Source organism: Sceloporus occidentalis, unplaced genomic scaffold (assembly GCF_023333645.1).
Source record: "Sceloporus occidentalis isolate IW3139 unplaced genomic scaffold, rSceOcc1.0.p SCAF_5, whole genome shotgun sequence".
NCBI lineage: Eukaryota > Metazoa > Chordata > Lepidosauria > Squamata > Phrynosomatidae > Sceloporus > Sceloporus occidentalis.
In genome coordinates, this window is record NW_028316985.1 from 111,191,074 (window position 1) to 111,214,348 (window position 23,275).

The window sequence follows — 23,275 nt, forward strand, 5'->3', positions numbered from 1 at the left end:
TTACTGCCACCAGCATGGTGCCATTGTGGTGCTTGCCAGTCTACACAGCATGTACCACAATGACGCACCTCTGGCACTGCACCCAAACAGCATAGCACCAAAAGGGCATCATCACACCACATGGTGGCAGCTATGGTGCCCCTTTGAGGGCACAAAAAGGAGATGGAAAAACCGGCTCTATGGAGGCCAGATTGGTGTTGTGGCCTGCAGTTGCCGTGGCACCGATCCGGCCAGTAAAGCGGTGGCTGCAGACCGCCCAAAGGAACGGTCTGTATAGCCTCTTTTCCCCAAAAATTGAAGAAATCAAAAGGAAATTTGTTATATAGGAAGTAAGAAATGCCAGCCATACAAACTGGGTTCAGAAAAAGAAGAGACACTAGAGATCATATTGCAATCATATGCTGGGTAATGGAACATACCAAGGAATTTTGGAATAAAATCATACTGTGCTTTATAAATTATAGCAAACTCTTTGGTTATATAGATCATCAAAACTCTGAGGGGCTGTGCAGACTGTCCCTAGATGGCGGCCTGCATGCACCACCATTTTCACTTGATAGGGGCCGCAGCAACTGCATGTCACAGCCCCAATCTGGCCTTTCCTTTTTGTGCCTTGGAAAGGGAGTGAGAGCCACGGTGGTGCATCAGAGACAATGGGTCCCCACTTACTTCCCCTCTCAACCCCACTGTCTTGGGGCTAGATCAGCTGATCCAACCTGAAGGCAATGGGCCTGAGATAGGGGGCAAGCAGGGGACCTTCTGCTTCTTGTCTCTGCCCCATTTCCTTGGAGGCAGCTCATCTGATTCAGCTAATGGGGCTGAGATAGAGAGCAAGCAAAGGGACCCTGAGCTTCCTCTCTCTGCCTCATTGCCTTGGAGCCAGCTCAGCTGATCTAGACCCAAGGCAATGGGGCGGAGTGGGGAAGCAATCAAGGGAATCCTCTGATCCCTCTCTCTGTCCCATTGTCTTGGAGCCAGCTCAGCTGATCCACACCCAAGGCAATGGATCTGAGAAGGGAAGCAAGCGGGCACCCATTGGCTGCGGTGGAGGGGGCAAGGAGGTGCACCCAGGGAGAAGGGGAATTGCCATGGTGGTTGGTCAGCTTACGGGGTGCAGATAGCAGGCCCTGGTGGCCCCCACACCCTGGTTCACTCCCCTTGGAGCCAGGGGTGGGAAATAAGGAGGTAATGAGGGAGGGAAAGGAGCATGGGGGGGGTACTTGAATATTTGTGAAATTTCAAATTCTTGGGGGGTCCCAGAACGGATCTGCCATGAACTTGGAGGGACAACTGTAATAGGTGAAAAATGGCTGTACTAACTGTTGGGAAACTTTGAGAAGGAGAATCAAGGATAAGACTTTGTATGGGGGGGGGGGATTATGTGTAGAAAATGGCACTTACTCCACACATACATTTCTTCCACAGAAAACTTTACTTTCTGAGCAGAAACTTCAGAGATAATACTGGTTTCTACACATAGACACAAGGCAAACACACAAACTCTCTCTCTCTCTCTCTCTCTATATATATATATATATATCTCTATATATATATATATATATATATATATATATATATATATATATATTCTTCAAAATAAATCCTAAATTGCAGTTAGTACTCAAAAACTGTGTGGAGAAAGTGCTGAACATAAAGAAAACAAAAATAATGATCTTGAAGTATCTACACAAATTGAACCTAGCCAATGAGGAAATAGAAATAGTAAGCCCATACCTTGAATCTAACATGGATCAGAATGGGGGCTGCAGTCAAAAAATCAGAAGAAAACTAAGAATAGAGAGGGCAGCTATGAAGCAAGTAGAAAAGATCCTAAAGAGCAAAGATACACAATTGAGCATGAAAGATAGATGTGGTGTTGGAGAAGAGGGCTGAGGATAGTGTGGACAACCAAAAAGGCAAACAAATGGGTCCTAGACCAGATCAAGACTGAAATCTTTCTGGAAGTCAAGATGATTAAATTGAGGCCATTGTAATTTGGCCACATCATGAGAAGACATGACTCACTGAAAAACAAACAAACAATAATGTTAGGAAAGGTGGAGGGAAGCAGAAAAGAGGAGGATCACTAGATGGATGGACTCTATTAAGGAGGTTGCATGTGTGAATTTGCAGGAAATAAGCAGTGCAGTACAGGATAGAGAGTCTTGTAGATGTTTCATCCACAGGGTCACCATGAGTTCAGATTGACTTGAAGGCAGTTAACAACAATAAGAACTGTAAATGCACAAGATCCAATCTGATCTAGAAAATATGCAGGTTCAGCTCTGGTTATTATGGATTGGTGACTTGCCTAAGAAATTACTAGAAAAGGTAATGAGGCCACTATAAGTCATCAGGCAATTTGAAAGCACACACACACAAAGAAGGAGGCAGTAGGAAAAGAGGAAGACCATATTACAGATGTATTAACTCAATAAAGGAAGCCACAGCCCTAATCTTGCAAGACCTGAACAGGGCCATTGAAGATCAAGGCTTTTGGAAGTCTCTCATTCATAGGGTCAACATAAGTTAAAGCTGACTAGATGGTAAACAATAACAAAACAAATAGGTTGACTTTTGAGGACCAACTTGAAGCTAATTATTTTTCCCAAGCAATTGGAGTAAAGTTTGCTTTCTGTTGTCATGACTATAAATTCTGAAACTGCAAGCACTTCTGGGTGGTAAAACAGATAGGTCGATCCCCTTGTCTTGTATTTATTGCTGGCTGTTCTAACAGAGATTGTGGGTAGAAGATTAAATGATTAAGTGTTATTTAGAAAAAAAAATACTGAATGCACAAACAAAAGATTCTATTTAATCTTTTCCCTGACATTTTCCCTGCTATTTTCAAATAATCAGTTAATGATCTCCAATAGCATATCATACATAGAAACACAAATATACAAGTATATATACAGAGAAGGGAGTAGAGAAGTGACATATACAGTTTTCAAGTAAGCAACTTTGCAGATCCATTTAAGGCTGGCTACAGAAAATTACAAATAGTAAACAACTGATGTCAAAAGAAATTTAATGCCTGAATTCTAACACTAGTTTGTTCATACTTATTATTCAAGAAATAAAATGAAAGGGCGCCACACGTCCACAAAATGATTGATAGTGTTTAGGTGTTCCATTATGTTATGAACATTTGTAGATTTTCCTCCCTCTTGAGGATGCCCTCCATTTCCATATTTTATGCAACCAATCTGGCAGAGCAGTTCTCTTCATTGATTTCCAATTATACACAATAAGCATTCTGGCTCCTAAGATCATACTGGCAATTAGTTTACTCTTCTTGTGATTAACTAGACCTTCCATATGCATACACTTGACAGAATGACCTTGTACGTGTTGGGAGAATTTGCCTGGGAACCTAGAAGCAGGATATTTAAGGCTGACCTGTGGGAAGGGAAAATCCCCCATTATTATCAATGTATTTTGTTATGCCCATGCAGGCCTGAATCAACCCCTCCTCTTTAATATCAGTAATGCTATAAAATAGGCCCTCCTATGACTCTAAGGTGGAAGCCATTATCTAAGAGTGAGAATGTCACATAGTCAATGTTAGGAGTCGCCAGGGTTCTGTTTTTATGGGTGTCTAAGAGGAAGTGAGAAAAGCTTAGCTATAAAACAATGGGATGGGTCCAGCTGAAGTAAACATCACGATCTTCCAGACAGGTTGATCCTTCCTGTTGCAGAATACAAAATTTACACCCCCAGGTTACCTCTTTGGAACCATTTGGGCATTTCAATCCCTGGTTTTTGCCCAGGACACAAATTTCTTTTAAATATAGGAGTCTTTGTTCACCAGGTTGGTCTTTCAGCAAGCAGAAATCCTGCCAATCCCTAGCCTTCTCTGTTCAGTGGGACCCTTTTGAGTCCTCCATTCCATGGGACACTCAGTAATCAGGACTGCAATCCTTCAGGTGTAATATGTATCTCAGATTGACTATGGCGCAGTACAGACCGGCAAGGAAACACTGGCCCATTGTGCTGCACAACAACCAGACTGCGCAGCACAGCTGCACAGTAAAAAAAGGAGCTGCATGGAGCGACTCCTTTTTTGTGACATCAAAAGAGTCGCAGCCCTTATGACTCCACTTCCTTTTAGAGATGTGTGGGCACTGAGATGCCCACAAATTATCAATACATGCCTTGTGTGAGCAGTGCCACTCAAAAATGGCATCGCCTGCACATACTAGGGCTCAGGATTGTGTGGTTGGTGCGCTCTCCCAAGCCCTAGAATTGCTGCTGCCATGCCACAAAACACCCGTATGTATTGGGCCTAACTTCTCTATTTCTCTAGTTGAGTGTTCCCCTGTGTGTGTGTGCATGTCTGTGTTGATTTCCCCTTTTAAATAAAATGTATTTCATGAAAGATGTGTCTCTGAAGCTTTTCTTTGCTTCTGCCTTTTTTATACAGATGTTAAAGATCCCATGGCCAGTAACCCAGCCATTAAGCCATACTACCTTGAGCTATTTTTATTCCCCATTTATAGTAGTGGGTGAGTGGCCTTTGCACTGGGTTACAGCTGTGTGTTTCCAATTTATAGTTGGGGGGGAAAATGAGACTTTTTTTAAGGGTAGGGGAAAATGATGTAAAAGGAAGAATTTGTCCCAATCACAGTCTGGGCAAGCCATCAAAGACTGATTGCAGTACAACTGATAGCTCGCAAATAATGAACAGAGTGGCATACAGTTCAGCATTTACTTTATTTTAGTAAATACAAGCCTTAAGTTCCAAATAGAGTTCAGCAACATCCAAGTCAGGTAAACAGCATCTAGAGTCAACAAACACAGTCCAGATCAGGTACACAGCATCCAGAGTCAACAAACAGAGTTCAGAAATACAATGAAAAGCCAGGTGGGTCAGATAATCTCTGACAACTCCTGGAGGGCAGGACTGGGAATTTAAAGATCAGCAGCTCAATGCAGCAGTTGCTTAATTAATTGCTGCTTTCTCTATGTCCTCTGAGAGCTCATCAAGCCTTCTCTTTGTTGTCTCTGCTCAGCAAATGTTGGTAGAGGTACTTCTTATACACTGCCCTTCTTATACACGGATTCAAGCATACATGGTTTGAAAAGGTTCAAAAAATATAAATTTCAAATATCAAACCTTGATTTTCCATTTTTATAAGGGACACCATTTTTCTATGTCATTATATTTAATGGGACTTGAGCATACACAGATTTTGTTATCCATGGGAGATCTTGGAACCAAACCCCAGAGTATAACAAGGGTCCACTGTACATGGTCTGAATACTCAGGACTCTCTGATAAAGCTAGTAATGCACTCTGGTCTGTCTCTGAGACATGTGGCTCTGGAACCTCCTCTTGCTCTGATTTAGCAGCTACTCCAAGCATGTCCCCTGCTTCAGTCTCCAAGTCAGAGTCCATGTCCCATGATCTAGAAGCAGGGAATGACAGAATTATATCCATTGGCAGGAGTAAAAGTTTTCTTATTGCCCCACCCCACAATTTCATAGAAAGGTGCAGTTTAACTGCCATAGTGACCCCTACAGTTAATGGTTGTCATCACAAAACACCCACAACAATCCTAGTGGGAAGTTGAAGGCTTTCATGGTTGGCATCCATAGTTTTTTGTGGGTTTTTCAGGCTGTGTGGCCATGTTCTAGAAGAGTTTCTTCCTGACGTTTCACCGGCACTTGTGGTTGACATCTTTCTCATTTTTCATTTACATTTTCTGCATGCTGATTTTGCTTTTTTGCAGGACTGGTAGCCAAACTTTGTTTACTTTAAGGGTTTGTTCATTCCTGTTGAAGTTGTCCAAGTATTTGTGGATTTCTATGGCTTCCCTGTGCATTCTGACCTGATAGTTGTTGGCATTGTCCAGAATTTCAGTGTTTTCAAATAGCATTTTATGCCTAGGATGGTTTTCAACCATATCAGCAGTAGCAAAACACATTATAAACCATCCTGGGCATAAAATGCTGTTTGAAAACACTGAAATTCTGGACCATGCCAACAACTATCAGGTTTGGATACTAGTCCTGCAAAATACTCTACTGTAAGTTAGAACACATGAAATTTTCCTACTTGCAACTCTTTTCCCCTCTTGCTGTGGTTGCTTGTGCATCCTTTCCTTGAAAATGCACCCAAAGAAAAGGAGCAGTAGTCACCATGTGCCTTGACTTGGGCCTGAGTTACTTGCGGGAACGCCTCTCCCTACACAATCTACCCCGCACTCTCAGAACATCTGGGACAAATTTACTGGAAATACAAACTACCAGACTGCACATGACTTCCCAAAGAACTTTTATTGCTGCTGCCCCTAAACTGTGGAACAACCTGCCAGAGGAGATCCGTCTTATCACTATCTTGGACGCCTTTAAGAAGGCAGTCAAGACGGAGCTCTTCCGGCGGGTCTACCCTCCTGAACTTATTTAGGATATTCACCCTTAATCCTCAAGGATGATTCTCTGTAAATAACCACTGATGTGTTTATTGGAATTGTTGGATTTTATGACTGTATTGTATGTTTTTATCAGGTTGTAACCCCACCTCAATCCGTAGGGAGAGGCAGGACAATATAAATAAAATTTATTTATTTATTTATTTATTTATTTATTTATTTATGAATGAGTATGGGCTGCCCCAACATCAGTAAAGAAAGAAAAAAGTGTAAATGTTAGTTGCCATGAGTTGGGTCAATTCATGGATAGGGTACCTGAAGCAAACTAACTCCCACCTCCACCAAAAGTCTTTAACCAGTGCTGTTTATGTCAGGGAATGCTCATAGCAGTGTGCCTCAAAAGTAGAGTAATTAGTATTTGCAAATAAAAGGCAGGCAATAAGTAGCCCCACATCACCATCCTCATACAGAGAAATAAAATAGTTTATGTTATTCTGCAAAGACATACAAGGTAGCTCTATATACTAAGTATAAATGTTAGATTCCTCTAGGATCTGAAAATGTGCTCTTCAAACAAAGAAAGAACTGCAGATTACAAAGTACTAGATTAATAATTTTAGACTAATTGATGAAAGAGAAAAGAGTGTGGCTAAGGCCAACAAACAGGGAATGAAATGAATGCATGCTATATCTAGGCTCCTAGAAAGACATGCAAATAAAATACAGGCATGTTAAGAGTACCTGAATGGGAGACTGCCAATGAATACTAGGAGCTTTAGGCTAATTTTCAGAAGAAGGAACTGCAAATCGCCTGTGAGTATTCCTTGCCCAAGATAGCCCTTTGAAATTCATAGGGCTGCCTAAATTGACAGGAATCTTGAAGGCATACACAAACACACAGACACAAAAGACTGGTACCTCTAAAAGTCTACTGATAACTCATTTCTGTTGGAAACAGCACAGTGAAATAACAACATGCATAAATACAATTTTATTTGCAGGTCTTAAAGTCACAAGATTTTTTTTTCCCTGAAAGAGAAAGATGTATCATATAAGTGAACAGGAACTAGCTGATTGGAATATCTGATTTAAGTTGACAAGGAAAAATCACCAGACTTATAACCAGGTTATCAGAATTACTTCTTGTTTGGCACCTGCTTCATCCCTTATTGAGAGGACTGATATTAAAGCTTACCAACAAGTATTCTAAAATAGTATGTATTCTTCAGTGCTAGAAGCCAGCTGCTGTTCAGATGATCAATACAGCATTTCAGCCCTACTCCACATTTAAAGATCTTGTTCTAGGTCTTTGAACTACTTGTCGTTACCCATTTCTCTTTATTGTATCCTCTAGTCAACAATTTGTTTCCTGGAGAATTGTTGTGTCCTAATTTCAATTGATGTGGCACACTAGTGTTTGCTTTATCCATACAAAGCATTCCCTTCACAGACACACACACACACACACACACACAAACATACACATTTAGATACTCAGAAAAGGATTTTTCATTTGTGACATGAGATTTCATTATATTGGGGCCAAGCCTATGTGTTAAACTTAAAGATCGTTGGGTTTTCTTTTTGATGGTGGGAGGGATCCCTATTGTAAAGGCAGTGTATGTTAAAAGAATGCTTGCCTCTTCATTCTCCAGCTAAGTTTGCAATGGAGATACATTGCAACTGGTAAATTGATTATAATGCATGGATAGGATGGCAGAGTTTCAAGAAGTGTCCAGTAAATAGACCTGCACGTTTTTTTAAAAAAATAAAAGTTTTAACCTTGAGCTATATACATTGCCACTTCTTAAATAGTGGTTTCCAAAGTGGCTGGTGAAAAGATCCAGGGGGGCAGTAAGGGGTAAAACAGACAGTAGGGGGCAGTGAGGAAAAGGTGACTGCAATACTTTCAGTCAAAAGTATTGGTGTGCAAGAAAGACATGGGGAATCAGTGGCCTTTAGGACCATGGAGGGAATGAGGAGTTAGCGCACATGGCAGTGGCATAGAATTGTGGCAAAAAAGAGCATTCACATTTGGGATCCTGCTTAAACTTTGTGAACGTGCCAGAACTTGGTCAGCAGGTTTTTTTTTCATTGGATAAGCTGAGAGAAGAGGTAGCAAAAGAAACCATGGCAGGATACAAACCGCCATATAGTACATATAGGATACGTACTAGGGTTAGGAAGGGGCGGTGCTTCCGCACCCCCCTAACCCTAGTACGTATCCTATACGTACAAGATGGCGGTGCCCCTTCCACATGGGTGCCGCCATCTTTACGTACTGGACGCATAGCGTCCAGACGTGTCGCATCCTTTGTGACATAGTGAGTGCGCCCCTGGCGCCTCGCTACGTCGCAAACGCGACTCCAAAAGAAGCTCCATTTTGGAGCTTCTTTTTTGCTCCGCACGGGAGCCGCGCGGTTTGGCTGCTGCAGCTCCCGCGCGGAGCAAACGGCGGCGGCGGGGAAGCGCCGCAAAGCGGCGGTTTGTATCCCGCCTACATTTGTTTCAGGGGGATGACATGAAGCTGTGTGGGAAAGGTACAGCTTTGAAGAAGGAGGGGGTGAAGTATCCAGGGTTGATTCTTCACCTCTCTCTGATTTCTTCATCACTGGGGAGAAATATTTAAAGTCAGCTACATTCCTCCCTGCCCCAGCAAAGAAGGATTGATAGTCCTTCCTCTTGAGGGAGAAGCTTTTCTCTTTGCACCCAGACACATAGGGAACAGCAACTGAGCATCAAGTTGAGCAGCATCCAAAAAGTCCCTCAACCACTGCAGCCTTTGCTGCAAGGCTGGCATGGGCAAGAAGCTTCTTGGTCAAAGCTCAGGCAGTTGCTTAACTGGTGCTCCCAGGGTGACTAAGAGAGCAGCAACTAAGCAGCTGATCGAGCAGTGACCAATGCAGCATTGCAGCAAATGATGGCATAGGAGAGAGGCTTTTTGATCACTTCTCAACTGGCTCTTTGGTTGCTGCTTGACCACCTGATCAGGCATTGGTCCCTTTGCACAAATCACCCTGGGAACAACAACCAAGTAGCTGACCAGCCGATCTTCTGTTTGCTGTAAGGTTGGTGCACGCAAGATGGAGGAGCAGATATGGGTCTTACTGCCTCTGCTACTATATCCACACATGAGAGGCTGAGGTGGAAGAGGAGGCAGTGGTGACCTAGGCATGACTGAGATAGCCACTGCTGGTGAAGTTACTGTTCCACAAACAGTAGACCTAATATCAAGAAATACATGTTGGGGGCACTAGGGTTGTTGCCCAAGAGGAAAGGAAGCAGTAGCCACAAAACAGATCTTTTTTGATCTGGTCTTTTGGACCAGATTGCATCATCGGAGTGGCTTCTGGAAACTTTTGGGGGCATGTTTCATCTAAATACCATGCCCCCAAAGCAGCTGTAAGCCACTTCTTCCAGGCTCATGACTTCAAGCTGGTGATGGCAGGCACTGAATGCATAATGGATCACATACCCAGTTATATTCTAATTGTTGGAAGAAACTTATGCATTCTTTCCCTGTATTATATAGATAGGGTTTCCTGTTTAGGTTCCTCTCTCTTAAAGACTGTCTTTATTTCAATATTCTAAACTGTTAATTTTACAGTTAGTATGGGTATCTAGCCTGGCTGCTAGTGTTATATATTTCTCTCAATCTTCCTAATATTACACACACACACACACAGAGTATATAAGATTAGGATTTAATGTTTGTTATGTAATATTTATTTAAGCCATTATTATTATTATTATTATTATTATTTGGAGTAAGTCTTTATTTTTTAGGAAGACTAGTACACTTATACTAGTACAACATCTTTGGTGGGAAACTTTTCCTACTTTGTATTATAACTGAAATCACAAACAAAATAGTTTTACTACCCTTACAGAAACATGGAAAGCAACATTGTGTTTTCTTTGAATTTCTCTTTGGTCAATGGATCAGAATATCACATGTTTCTTTTCTATCCTAAATCTTCGTCATCATTATTACTTTTTAATACACGCACACACACACACACACACACACACACACACACACAGCAGGTTGATATGTATATATGCCTTAATACATATGAACGCAAAAATTTAACTGCTTCCCCCAGTAGGTCAATTATGAAACAACTATGGATTTTGAGAAGGAAGAGAAGCTACCACCCTGGAATTTACTGAAAAAGACAAGGTCACAGACTGGGTTGCTATAGCTTGCACCATCTGTCACCCCATAGAGAAATACATGTTTCTATCTGATATTTTGTCCAGCTGGCTGGATAAAAAGTTGAGTTCTCAGAGGTTGTCTTTTCTTTCATAGTTGTTTGATCATCTCAGAATACTCTTTATTTTCTCTGCTCCCATTCAGACCACTTCTAAATAAGAGTGTATGCTCTAAGGTGGCTCAAAGTGTAAGGTGTCTCAGAAGATTGGGCAGTGATTTGAATAATGGGAAAATGCTACAATTCATCTTCTTTGAAGGGCTCCTCTTCTTCAAAGAAATAATTAAATTTTAGGTACAAATGACAGCATATTCTCTGTAACTGCCTGTGTAAAATTCACTCAATATTCATGCAATGGACAGTGTTTATGATATTTAACTAATGTTAATATGTTTAGCTCAGCACTTACAGTGTGTGTGTGTGTGTGTGTGTGTGTGTGGTGTGTGTGTGTTGAGGAGGGAGTGGAGTAGTGTAAGCATCCATAAATATAACCTAATATTTATTAATCCAGCTATAGTTTAATATAATGTTAGATGCCAGCATGAGCAGACATGGTTGTGATGACATACATAACACTGGAATAGGTTGTGTAAATGACACATAGACTCAGCTATGTGGAAAAGCATGGGGACCAAGGAACTTGCTGGAAGACTACCACCACTCCCCCACACACTCTGCACTTCTGATGGAAAGTAAAATGTAAAATATGAGTTCTGCAAGATCAAACAAGACATGAATCGCTCTTTGAACTCTTTGAATTCCTAAATAACTCTTCCTGCCCTCTCATTCCTGGAGACCCGAGATCTTGGGTAGGTGCTGTAAAGTCCATGAAGCATCATTGATCAAAATCAATCCCTCTCATCTTCTCAGTATTGAAACAAACCTTTTACTTTGGAAACCTTCTCAAGTTCCCTTAAGGGGCAATCAAGTTTTGGAAGGAACCTGTATGGATTGGGATTGGCTTGAAGGTATAAATAGTGTCCAAATGTAGCCTTTTTGCTACAGTCAGTCCCCCCACTCACGCAGTAACTGTTGCTTTCAGATTTCAGTTGAAGGATTTTACTGCACAGGCTGCCCAGAATGGAAGGGGCAGGGAAGGGAATGGAACAAGTGGGGGACACATTTTTCTGCACACAGAAGTCCCTCACTCATTCCATTCCTTTCCCTTCTGTTCCCAATCTGTCCAAACAGAGACGATTTTTGAGAATTGTTCAGAAAAGTTCTCAAAAATCACGACATCTGGGATGGATTGGGAACAGAAGGGAAGGGAACAGAATGAGTGAGGGACTTCTGTGTGCAGTAAAATGTGTCCCCCCACTCATCCCCCACTCATTCCCAGCCCCTTTCGTTCCATTCTCATTCCGTTCCAGGCAGCCCCTGTGCAGTAAGGTCCAGAGTTGCCATTCTTGTGTCTGTCCCTGTGCATTTACTCAACCCTCATGATTTCCTGCTTTCCATTGACCATATCTTCCAGACTGGTAGATATGCCTCCTTAATCAGACTAATGGTTAGCTATCCAGGGAAGGGCAGGTCTTAACATGTCTTTCCCCAGTCCTAGTGTGACAAAGGTTATTTTAAAAGTCTGGCAGAAGCTCAATCAATTTGTATTAAACAATTGCTATTAATGGTATTTCATTTCTCTTTCACTACAAACCTGTTGGGCTGGTGTCTTATCATAAAACAGGTCCAGTTCACACACTTGCCAAACCTAACAAACTACATATCGGGGTATAGTTTTGATGTCCCTCTCTAGGTTGGGAAAGTGGATTTAAAAATAATAAACTATAGTTATCATTCGAAGACCATAACCCAAATTTTCCATTGCTGACCAACGATAGAATAACAAGACCAGACATAGAGAAGTGAATAAGGGCCACTTATAGAACCTATTTAAACTGTATTGAACCTTTAAAGAGGCAAGGGAGGGAGAAAACTAGTGTGGGATCAGTTGAAGCCGGCATCACTCCTTGACTTCCTCCTCAGCCTTCTCTGTGCAATCCACCTGAGCACCTTGGACAATAACTGGATTGCTCCCCATCTTGCCATCTCCTGGTAGCTAATGCCAAGCAACATAACCCTCCTCCCAGGTTGCAAGACTTAAGTAAAGAATAAACCCTCAGGTCAGTCCCAATGATAGTCTCCTTCCCCACCTCCCAGGACCTTAAAAGACAATTCTAGAGCCCTCTGATTCACACAAAGACGTCCAAGTGCTCTATGCAAGATTCTCCCTCTTTACCCTTCTATAAGCTGTATCTATGTATTGGGGATCACTCTCACACTGCCAAACTTGGTAAGGCAAAATGGCCAACCACATCAATATTATTCCTGGCCAGCTATTCTATATGACCCAGAAGTCATACAGAAACTTAAAGATAAGAGCTTTGCACTTCAACAAACTCAGGCCATTTCTCCAAGGTGAATGATCAAGATATGTGGAGGAATCCCTTGCATTCCCCAAACAACAAAGGCAACAAGCTATGCCGGTGTACACCTCTTTTCCTGAGCCTTTCTACTGTAGCCTGGTCACTCATTTCCAGCTGAGCATTGTTATTATTATGATTAAACTTTATTTATATAGCACTGTAGATTTACACAGCGGTGTGCATACAATAAGAACCAAACTAGCAATACCAGGCCTGGTGTACTGCCCAGTAAACCATACTATGGTCTCAGATTAGGACCCATCACCTCACTTGACAAAACTTAGAATCTAAAAAAGACAACTACATTAGTGAACAGAACAATATAATTCAAAACTTGAGAAACTGGACATATCTCTTACATGCTGCAGATCTGCAGGCCCCAATATGCTGGACTGATCCCACACAAAGACTCATGGCAAAAGCTGTAGAAGCAGCCCTACTCCAAAACAAATGGGTCACAAATTTAACCCCTTACAGACCCAAGTGCCCTTGAAAGTAACAGTCTAAAATTGGTATTTGGTAAAGGGCAAAAGGTCAGTATGACAAAATAAAGCTGTGGTTCCCAACCTTTGGTCCTGAGACTTCAACTCCCAGAATTCCTGAACAATGAGCATACTGACTGGGACTTCTGGAAATTGAAGTCCAAAACATCTGGAGGCCCAAAGGTTGAGAACCACTGAAATAAAGGATCCAGCTTAGATCCCCTGACCTGTGCATAATTCTATGAAGTATGAACAGGGCATACAGCCAGATTAAGGCAAAGCCCCAACATTATCTTTGCCCTACCTCCCTCTGATTTGTCTTAGAGATAAGGATCTGCAATACCACTTGTGTCCCAAAAACAGTTAAAACCTGTAGCTCCAATGTTCTACCCAATTCATCCCCCAATAGGTAACATAACCTACTCACTGACCCACAAAGCACCAAAAAAGCAGTCAAAGATTTCACATGAAACAAAATGACCTCACAAACCAAGGCACAGATATTGACTACACAACATTTTGTCCCTAGTTGCCTGTAATAAATGGTCCCAGAAGGAAAACATCCATTCCCCAAATTGAATGGCACCATAAGAGACTGTACTGTATCCACTACTGGTAGCTTGTTGCATACCTCCTAAATCTCCATAAAACTGTTGTGGAGGGCAGGTCCCTTGGGGATAGCAATGTCAAGGAGACATTTGGGATTGGCCCCAAACTACAATGTGCTGTATGGTATGGGACCCACTGTTGGAACTGAAGAGGCATAAATGTTTGTATAAATTAATTAGGGACAGAGGGAGATCTAGAGTGTATGCTTATCCTTTTGGTTTTCACCCCTCTGTTTCTTTGAGCTATATGCTGAAGCCTTTTCTGCTGCCTGCCTGCAGAGGTTACTCATCCTTTCTTGCAGAAGTTAGTTAGTATTTTATGATCATTTGTCTGAAAAGGAAGTATCCACGAGGTTTTTCAGTCTCAGGATGGCTTATACCCAGATATGATATGTTGGTAACAATAAACATAAGTTTTGCTCTTATCTAAACCTTATCAAAACATCCTGAGTATTTCTCTCCTGTTTCTTACTACTCCCAGAGATAATAGCACCCACTCCTGCACTGCTAAAGCCAGCAGATATTTGTCCACTAAGAATGCTCCAGACCACCCCTTATAACAAGGAAGATGTTAGTGTTAGAAGACTCATCTGAAAAAGGCCACTGCAGACTCATTGAAACCATATTCAGTGATGGCCACTGGAACGTCACGTCATGCAGGTCTAGATCTGCATTATTGTCATAACTGGAAAAAGTAACTCTACTTTCCAGTTTCTCAAAAATGGATGCAATGCTACAACCTTTGTGCTTGTGGTATGAAAAACATTCTCCTTCTGTCCATTTCATCATCACCTCAGCATTCACAGCAGTGCACAAGGCTATCAGGGGGAGGTGACTCTTCACAAAATAATGGATGTAGAATATCAAGATAGCTGGCTGATTGATATTCTACATCCATTATTTTGTGAAGAGTCACCTCCCCCTGATAAAAGTGATCTTTTAGTTATACCACAAAATGTTTGGCACATTTGGTCTAGCTCCTCAATAAAAACCTGCCTGACCATGGAGACCCTATTAGCAGAACTGATAGGAGCCCTGGGGGCACAGTAGTTAAATGCCAGTGCTGCAGTCACTCATCCACAAACCATGAGGTTGTGAGTTCTATCCCAGTCAGGGGCTCAGAGCTGATTCAACATTGCATCCTTCTGAAGTCAGTAAAATGAGTACCCACCTTGATGGGGGCAACTAGTTTACAGTTATAAGCCACTTAGAGATTGCTTAATGAGGTACGAAGTGGTATATAAATGAAGCTGCTATTGCTATATTACTATTACTACTTCAGCATAGTTTCTTGTGTCACAGGACAATCCCACCACCATGGAAAGGTAGTGTAAAATTGGTAATGCTGTGGTGGGTAAGCATGGAATGCAAGTGTACAGGCCAATAATGGAATACCCTGCTACTACGATTACTCTTACTAATACTACTATTACTTTATTGATTATAGATTTACATATGATAAAAGTATCTATGGCATACCAATGCAAAACCTCTGGATTTGTAACCTTCCTGACAGGTGTCATGAAAGGAAAGCCAGACATTTTACTGCCAAAGAGAGGGAAGAGGTCATTGTAGGAGTTTGTTCCTAGCTCTGCAATAATTTGACTAGCCTTGTGTATTATATAACATGGTGTGTGTGTGTGTGGGAGGGGAGGGCACTCTGACTCAGGCAGCCACATATATTGGACTTGCTGTGCATGAATAATTACTGTTTTGAGTGGGAAAGCTTTTCCAATTGCTGAAGTATCCCCAGATTCCTTAGAAATTATGACTCTATTGTGATGAAGATAACATTTGCATAAATGTCATTAATTTTTTTTCCTGATTTTTAAAGCAACTACTGCTGATCTCTTGTTGATTAGCCAGAATTTCAGTAGACAGCTGATTATGCTCCTATTGTTCAATGAAATGCATTGAATTGTCCTTTGTAAGGAATCATCCTGGCTGAAAAAATAAATAACATCTGCTTCTAATCTCCTTACATAAAGCAGCATTTAATGCTGGATTATCAGCTTCTGGTACCCAGTGTCTTCTAAGCAGTTTGTGAATACGCATACTGAGTTAAAATTGAAGTGTTAGTCACATAGGTCTTATCCTCCCATCACCGAGCCATTGCTGTGGATTGCCTACTCTCAAATGTTTTACACATGAAAGAGGTTTTAGCAACAAGTATACCCATGTGTAATTGTAATACCAGAGCTGGTCCTACTGTTAGGCATAGGAAGGCAGCCATCCCAGATAGCAAATTGCTAACTAATTTGTTGTTGCATTTTTTTTCTCCCAGAGTAGGAGAGAGTTACTTTTGGGATTTTCCTCCTCATCTGCTAAAATAACTCCACTGAGTCAGTTTTACATAGCTTAAGGGGGGGGGGGGGCATACTTTCTGCCTCTGCCTAAAGCAGAAAATTTATTTTGGCCCGGCCTATCCCCATTCTTACTACTAGAGACATAGGGCCCAAACAGACAGGCCAAAATAAAGCTGCTTCAGGTCACTTTGGAGGTATGCTGTTTAAATGATGCATGCATCCTAAGAGGCTGGAAGCCTCATCTCATGCCCAATCCTCATTTGTGAAGGTTTTTATTCACCCACTGCACATCAAACTCTTAAAAGTTTACCTTTAAAAAAATAAATGCAAATTGACTTTAAGAATGTTTTATTAACACTCTTGCAATAGTGTTGTCCTAACTGTAGGAAAGAAAAGACTGGTGGCTTCTACATATGTGGGATGGCAAGTCTCCTCTGGGTTTAAGATTTAACTTAAAATAAGTTATCTGAGATGTGGAACCTTGGGGTGAAACACACACTTAAAATGAAGCAGCCTCCAGCTGCTTTGAATGTATGGTGTTTAGATGACACAAACTTTCAAAGCAGCCGGAGGCCATGCTGAAGCTGTGTTCCAGTCCTTAGGATCGGAACAAAAAAGAGCCAGGATAATCTGGCTCCTGGTAACAGGGTTCAGCCAACTTTGAGAGTGGGCTGTGCAGTTAGTAAGGTTCTGACTCACTTCTGACCAGAGTGGACTTAGGCTGCTCTTTCATGCCCTTGTCACCAAAATATATACAGTGTCTTGGATAGCACCTTCAAATTTCAGACTATATCCAGATTTCCAAAAATTGAAATATTCAAATCCCCACCCTCCAAAAAAATTATTTCATGGGTGGCTGAGACAAGGACACCATTGTTTTCTAAAGGTTCAACTTTTTTTCATGAACAAAATTATTTTAAAGTATTGTATAAAACTACCTTCAGGGTCTGTGTATAAGGTGTATATGGGACATAAATTAATTTTATTTTTTTACTTGCATCCCATATCAAATATATCTGCTTATGTATATGCAAATACAGGTAGCACACACACACACATCTGAAAACCCAAACACTTCTGGTAACAAGCATTTCAGCCAAGGGAGACTCTGCCTTTACCACTAGGGGTATAATTATGTGTTAATTTCCTTCCTGAGGGAAGCAAAAAGTAATTTTAACATTTAGCAGCATAATGTTCAAGAAATTTGCCTTTTTTTAAAAACAAGACTATTAGAAGTGCAGGAACTATTATATGAAAAAAAAATGCTTTCTTTTTTGCAACAGGATTTTCTGCAAAAGAAGCAGTCTTTTCTGTGCAAAAATATATGAATGTTAATAATATTTATTCACAGAGTTATTATCTTTTGTGCAGAGAATGCCGTTTTCTGTGAAAGAGAAAAAGTAAAATAAGATTTATGTGTATATTTTGTGTACAATATGTCCCAGGATTCTCCTTGGTAAGGTTTCCCACCTGGTTTTTAGAAGGGCGGTATACAAATAAAGTTTTTATTATTATTTTATTTAAGAAACATGCTTTTGAGGCATTTCCCCCCAATATTTTTGAATATTTGTTCCATTCTTGCTTACCACTCGATTGACATGGAAATCACCAGCCTCCACTGTTGTAAAGTAGCTGCAACTTAGAAGAAGAAGAAGCCAAGCTGTGACAGAAATACAGCACAAAGCTGCCTTAAACAAAGAAAGAAATAAAAATGTCTAACCAGCAGCTGCGAGAAAAGGAGAAATCAGGATTGAGACTACATTACCTGTGGAGCAGGGCAGGGAATGAAGCCACATAACAATTTAGATGAAAATGCCCATCAGTACTTCTATTTGGCTAAGGAGGAAAGCCCTCATTGGCATTAATGGAAGGAGAGTGTCCTTCCTTAGCCACTTAACAGCTGATCAGGTGCTTGTCAGTCAGAACCTTCAGGGTGATTTTCATCAGCATTTTCTGTAGATAAATGTTCCTTTTTGGTGATTCAGGTTGAAATACATTACACTAAGCATTTCAAATTTAATGGCAAGGTTTGCAGATCAAAAAAAAAAGGGGGGGGGGCATTTTTAATGAATAAATCACACCCTATTCATTATTCATCTGCTTTTGCTGTAACAAATAGCTTGAGCAATAAATATTTTCTAATTTTAATAAAAATTGGTACAGTAATTCATAAATATCAAAGTATGCTATTTGAACATGTCAGATCAGTGCTATTAGATATGCAGCTAAAATCATCACTTTAGCTCTCACTTGAGATAAATTGCATCAGAGTAGTTGTACTTCTCTGAGAAAAAATGTCTTGCTGGAAACAAGAAGCAACCTATTGATGCTGAGTAATGCTTTTCTTACTGGAAGTGTGGTTATCAGAGGGGCTGCATAAATTGTCTGACTTGAATGACTGACACACTTTCCCTACATTTCTTGCCAGCAGTGATGACCTAAAAGGAAATCATGGCTGGATAATTGTGACTAGAGATGCCATCAAGGTTCTCTCAAGCTAGACTCAGCAAAGAATTTCAGGGACTTGTTAAATCCTAAAAGGAGAGGATTTAAATCTGTGCCACATCAAATGTAAAGGTGATAGGAATGTCAAAGAAACATTTTTTTTTTTAAAAAAAAAATCCAGTTTGTGGGCTGCAAGACCATTAACAAAGCTGTGCAGGCTCTCATTTTCACCTTATTGCAAAGACGTGCAGTTTGAGTTTTTGAGTTTTGCACATTATTTGCATGCATACACACACACACATGCAAATAATGTGTAAAACTCAAAAACTCAAAATGCACATCTTTGCAATAAAGTGAAAATGAGAGTCTGCACAGATTTGATAAAATGTACATCTTTGAAAAAATGCACAAAACACTCTTTAGTGAAGCTCGTAGTCTTACCAGGTTAATAAATATGCAACCCACTTGAAGTTTCTTTCCAACGATGGGAAAATGAAAGAGTGCACACAAAAATGAAGACATTAAAGAAAATGTATAAATATTCAATTCATTAGACATACATACCAAAATGTGCACAACCTCCACTCTAGTCTATCAATTCAGTAATAATAATAATAATAATAATAACCAATAAGAGGGAGAGGAAATCCTGGGAGAGCTCACCTGTCTCTAGTGTGATAATAGATTTCTATTGTGATAGCAGGCAGGGACAAATTACTTGTTAAGCTGATTGTGTAGAATGTAGCAACATCACACAGCTTGCTTTCTTATAATTAATTACTGCTGAATTACTGGCATAATTCTTATTTTCACTAGCATGAGATGAGGGAGACCTTATATCTTTCCCAGTCACATTTTGTTTGGAACACATTTCCTCTCTTTTGACTTCAAGCTTTAAGATAAAATCAACTATAGGCACTGATGGGAACTTTCTTCCTTATGTTTCAAGCCACAGGGAAGTACTTTTGGTCAGAACAAGACTGAACAATGAAGAGAGAGGTCTTTCAGTACATTATGCTAACATTATAAAAACTATCCCTTCTTCCATTTTCCTCTCCAGAAGACATTTTAGAGTGACAATAGTCATTTCCATTCATTCTTTAAAAAAAAATGAGCATGCAGGGTTCATCTGCACTGTAAAAATAATGCAGTTTGACACCACTTTATGTGATCTAGGTCCGTCCCATGGAATCCTGGGATTTGTAGTTTTACAAGGTCCTTCTCTGCCACAGATTGCTGGTGCCTCACAAAACTGTCATAATGCATTTCTGCAGTGATGCACCCCTATTTTAGAGGAAAGGAGCACGATGGCAACTAGATCTACTTCTGAGACAGCATGCCTACATATGTCTTTAAGGAGACCAAGGTTTATGTCTTTTCCCTTTCCCTTTCCCTTTCCTTTCGTACCCAGCAAGGTCCACAAGCTGCACTTCCAGTTTCTGATGGAAATTTTCTGAAGGAAGTGGTTTGGGAAATAAAGAAGGCATGAGAGTGAACACTGTACTTTGCCTAATAATCACAAGCTCCTGGAAGGCTTTTGGAGAAAATATTCTTCAATTGTCTATATTTCTTCTAAATGATTGGTTTTGGGGAGCTCCAAGGAGGCTCTTGGGGGGGAGGAGGACACACAAGAGACAGTCATCGGTCACAACCATCCTACTTGTTCTCTGCATATATATGTGGAGGCTCCCTACAAATGTCATAAAACACACATGGGCAACCTACAGCTTTCAGCCCACAAGGAACCTGAGGCTGCATCTGCTCTGCAGAAATAATGCAGTTTGATACCACTTTAACTACCATGACTCAGTGCTATGGATTTATGGGTTCTGTAGTTTTGTGAGATAATTGGGCTTCTCTGTCAGAGAGCTCTAATACCACAATAATCGACAAATCTCAGAATTCTGTAGCATTGAGCCATCGTGGATAAAGTGGTTTCAAACTCAAGTTCTCCACATTTGCTGGGGTTAGGGACACAGAACTTCCGTAAAAGTGGGGGGGGGGGGGACACAAGTGGGGGGAAAACCCTTTCTCTTTTTAACCTGAAAGAATACCACTCTAGGAATATCTAGGTCCACCAGCGCAATTCTATGTCCCACGTGCACCAGAAATGGGCCATATAAGCATGCAGGAGAACTTACAAATGCCTAAAGAAGTCTTTTCGCTAGGAATCTCTAGGTCCTCCAGTGTGACTTTATGAATAACCTCCAGCAGAGGGACTCGAGAAGAACTAGAGATTCCTAGGGAGAACTTTTATCTAATCTGCAAAAGTCAAAGCTGCAGATGTGAAGGATCAACTGTACTTTAGTCCTACCAAAATAGAAGAAGCTTCAAAGACCTTCAGTTTGGCAGAATCCCTTCATTAATTTTATTCAGAAGACTTAGGCGGGTTACAGACCACCCGTTTGGGGCAGCCTGCACCCACCCCTTTCCCCACTGTATCGGGGCCTCAGCTGCCAGAACGGCAGCCTCTGAGGACCCAATCTGCCACTTTCCAGGCCGCGGGGAAGTGGCAAAAGGCCACATCCCCACGGCCTGGAAAGGGGTGTCCTTGGGGCTTCAAGCACCTGGCAATGGCGGGGAGGAGGAGAAAGGGGCCGCTTGGCCCCTTTGTCCTGTGCGTCGCTGGCGCAGCCATCTAAAGGCTGCGCCAGCGACGCAAACCTCAGAAGGAGCTCCATTTTGGAGCTCCTTCTTGCACCGTGGAAAGAGTGCTCTATGCACCCTTGTGCGGCACAAGCACGTCACGTCCGCGCCACCTGTTCATGATGTCATAATGGCGGCCCCCATGTGGAATGGGTGCCACCATTTTGTATGGACTGGGTCCATACTAGGGTTAGGGGCGTCAGGAAGTGACGCCCCTTTCTAACCCTAGTATGGACCCAGTCCGTACTTTTATGCCCGTTTGTAACGGGCCGTAGTATGTTAAATAAGTTTTGGTCATTTCTCACTGTTGTAACATTATCTCCTGCCATTGTAGCTTTAGCCTTCTTCTAGCCACATGCATAATTTCTGGCTATGATGTGTGCTCTGATGTGTATGCCCTTTACTGGCTAGCAAATTATAATCAGCATGGCTGAAAGTGTTTTTTTATCCAAGGGTTCTGTTCAGAGTACAGCTTAAGAGCACAGCAATTGCTGGCAATGAAGAAAGCGAAAAGCATAGTCTTCTCTGTTGCACATGCCTCACAGCCTAAACTGGTAGCAGTTTAGCCTGCTTACACTCTATTAATATGAAGCCCTGCAGGATAGTCCCTTGCATTTTTCTGTGATTTCAATTGCACTCAAGATATAAAGCTAAGTTCCACCTGGATGAGCAGCTGGCTTATAAGAATCTCTGCAAAGTGTACAGCTACCTGGATTCCTGGAAGGTAAAAGACAAAAAAAAAAGGACCACTGTTTGTTTGTAAAACCCAGGGCTTTTGTAGATTTGTTTTTTCTGAGTTCTATTTGTCACAAACCTCCATGATTTTTATTTTCCTGGAGACTGTTACATGATATGTGTTGTGTCACAGAAACAGATTTATGCTCGTTTTCAGAGATAAACATGAAACTGGCTAATGGATATTCATTTGCAGTGTTACCATGCAAGCTCAAACATAATTGTTTCAGTATCTGTTTAGTTTGCTTGTTTGGGAGGATTTCCCTACCTTTCCTAAAAGAAAGTTTGGATTGAACCTTAAGGTTTGGATGCATATTGGTATTATTGCTCTCAAATACTGTGCTCCTCCATATTCACCTAAAATAATGTGATCTCTCACAATATAGCTTCATGGATTTTGATGGATTTTCCCAATTGATGAAACTTTTACTTCTATTCATACCATTCTTTTAGTGAGCTGTTATTCCACAATTTCTTACATGTCCACTGGGCTTTTCATAGTTTTTATAATGGAAAATGGGCAGGATGTGCTGAAGTGATAATATGGTTAATTTTAGTTTATTATGTATTTATTTTTAAAATTCACTGGTGTGTTATGGCACTAGAATTCTAGGACAAAAAAATTGAAAAGACACAAAATAATGTTGTTCTTGTTGCTGCTGCTTGTTATATGTGTCAGAATTCAAAAGCCTACTCAAGCCTACTCAAGTAGGGAAATGAAATGTTGCACTTGATGCCAGTGGCGTCACTAAGGTTAGTGTCACCTCCCCCATTGATCACCTTCCATTTCACACTATTCAGAATCCATAGTAATGATTTTTCCTCTAATGTTACTCATAAATCATATTCCCATATTCCATTGAATGTAATGCTAATAGTTGTGACATAAATAACTAGAAAAAATAAAATTATACCTACAAATTAAAATAACATACACACAACCTAAATGTATTTACACACACATAGTGAAGATTTGGTTAAATTATTTAATATATATATATATATATATATATATATATATATATATATAATTTTTTTT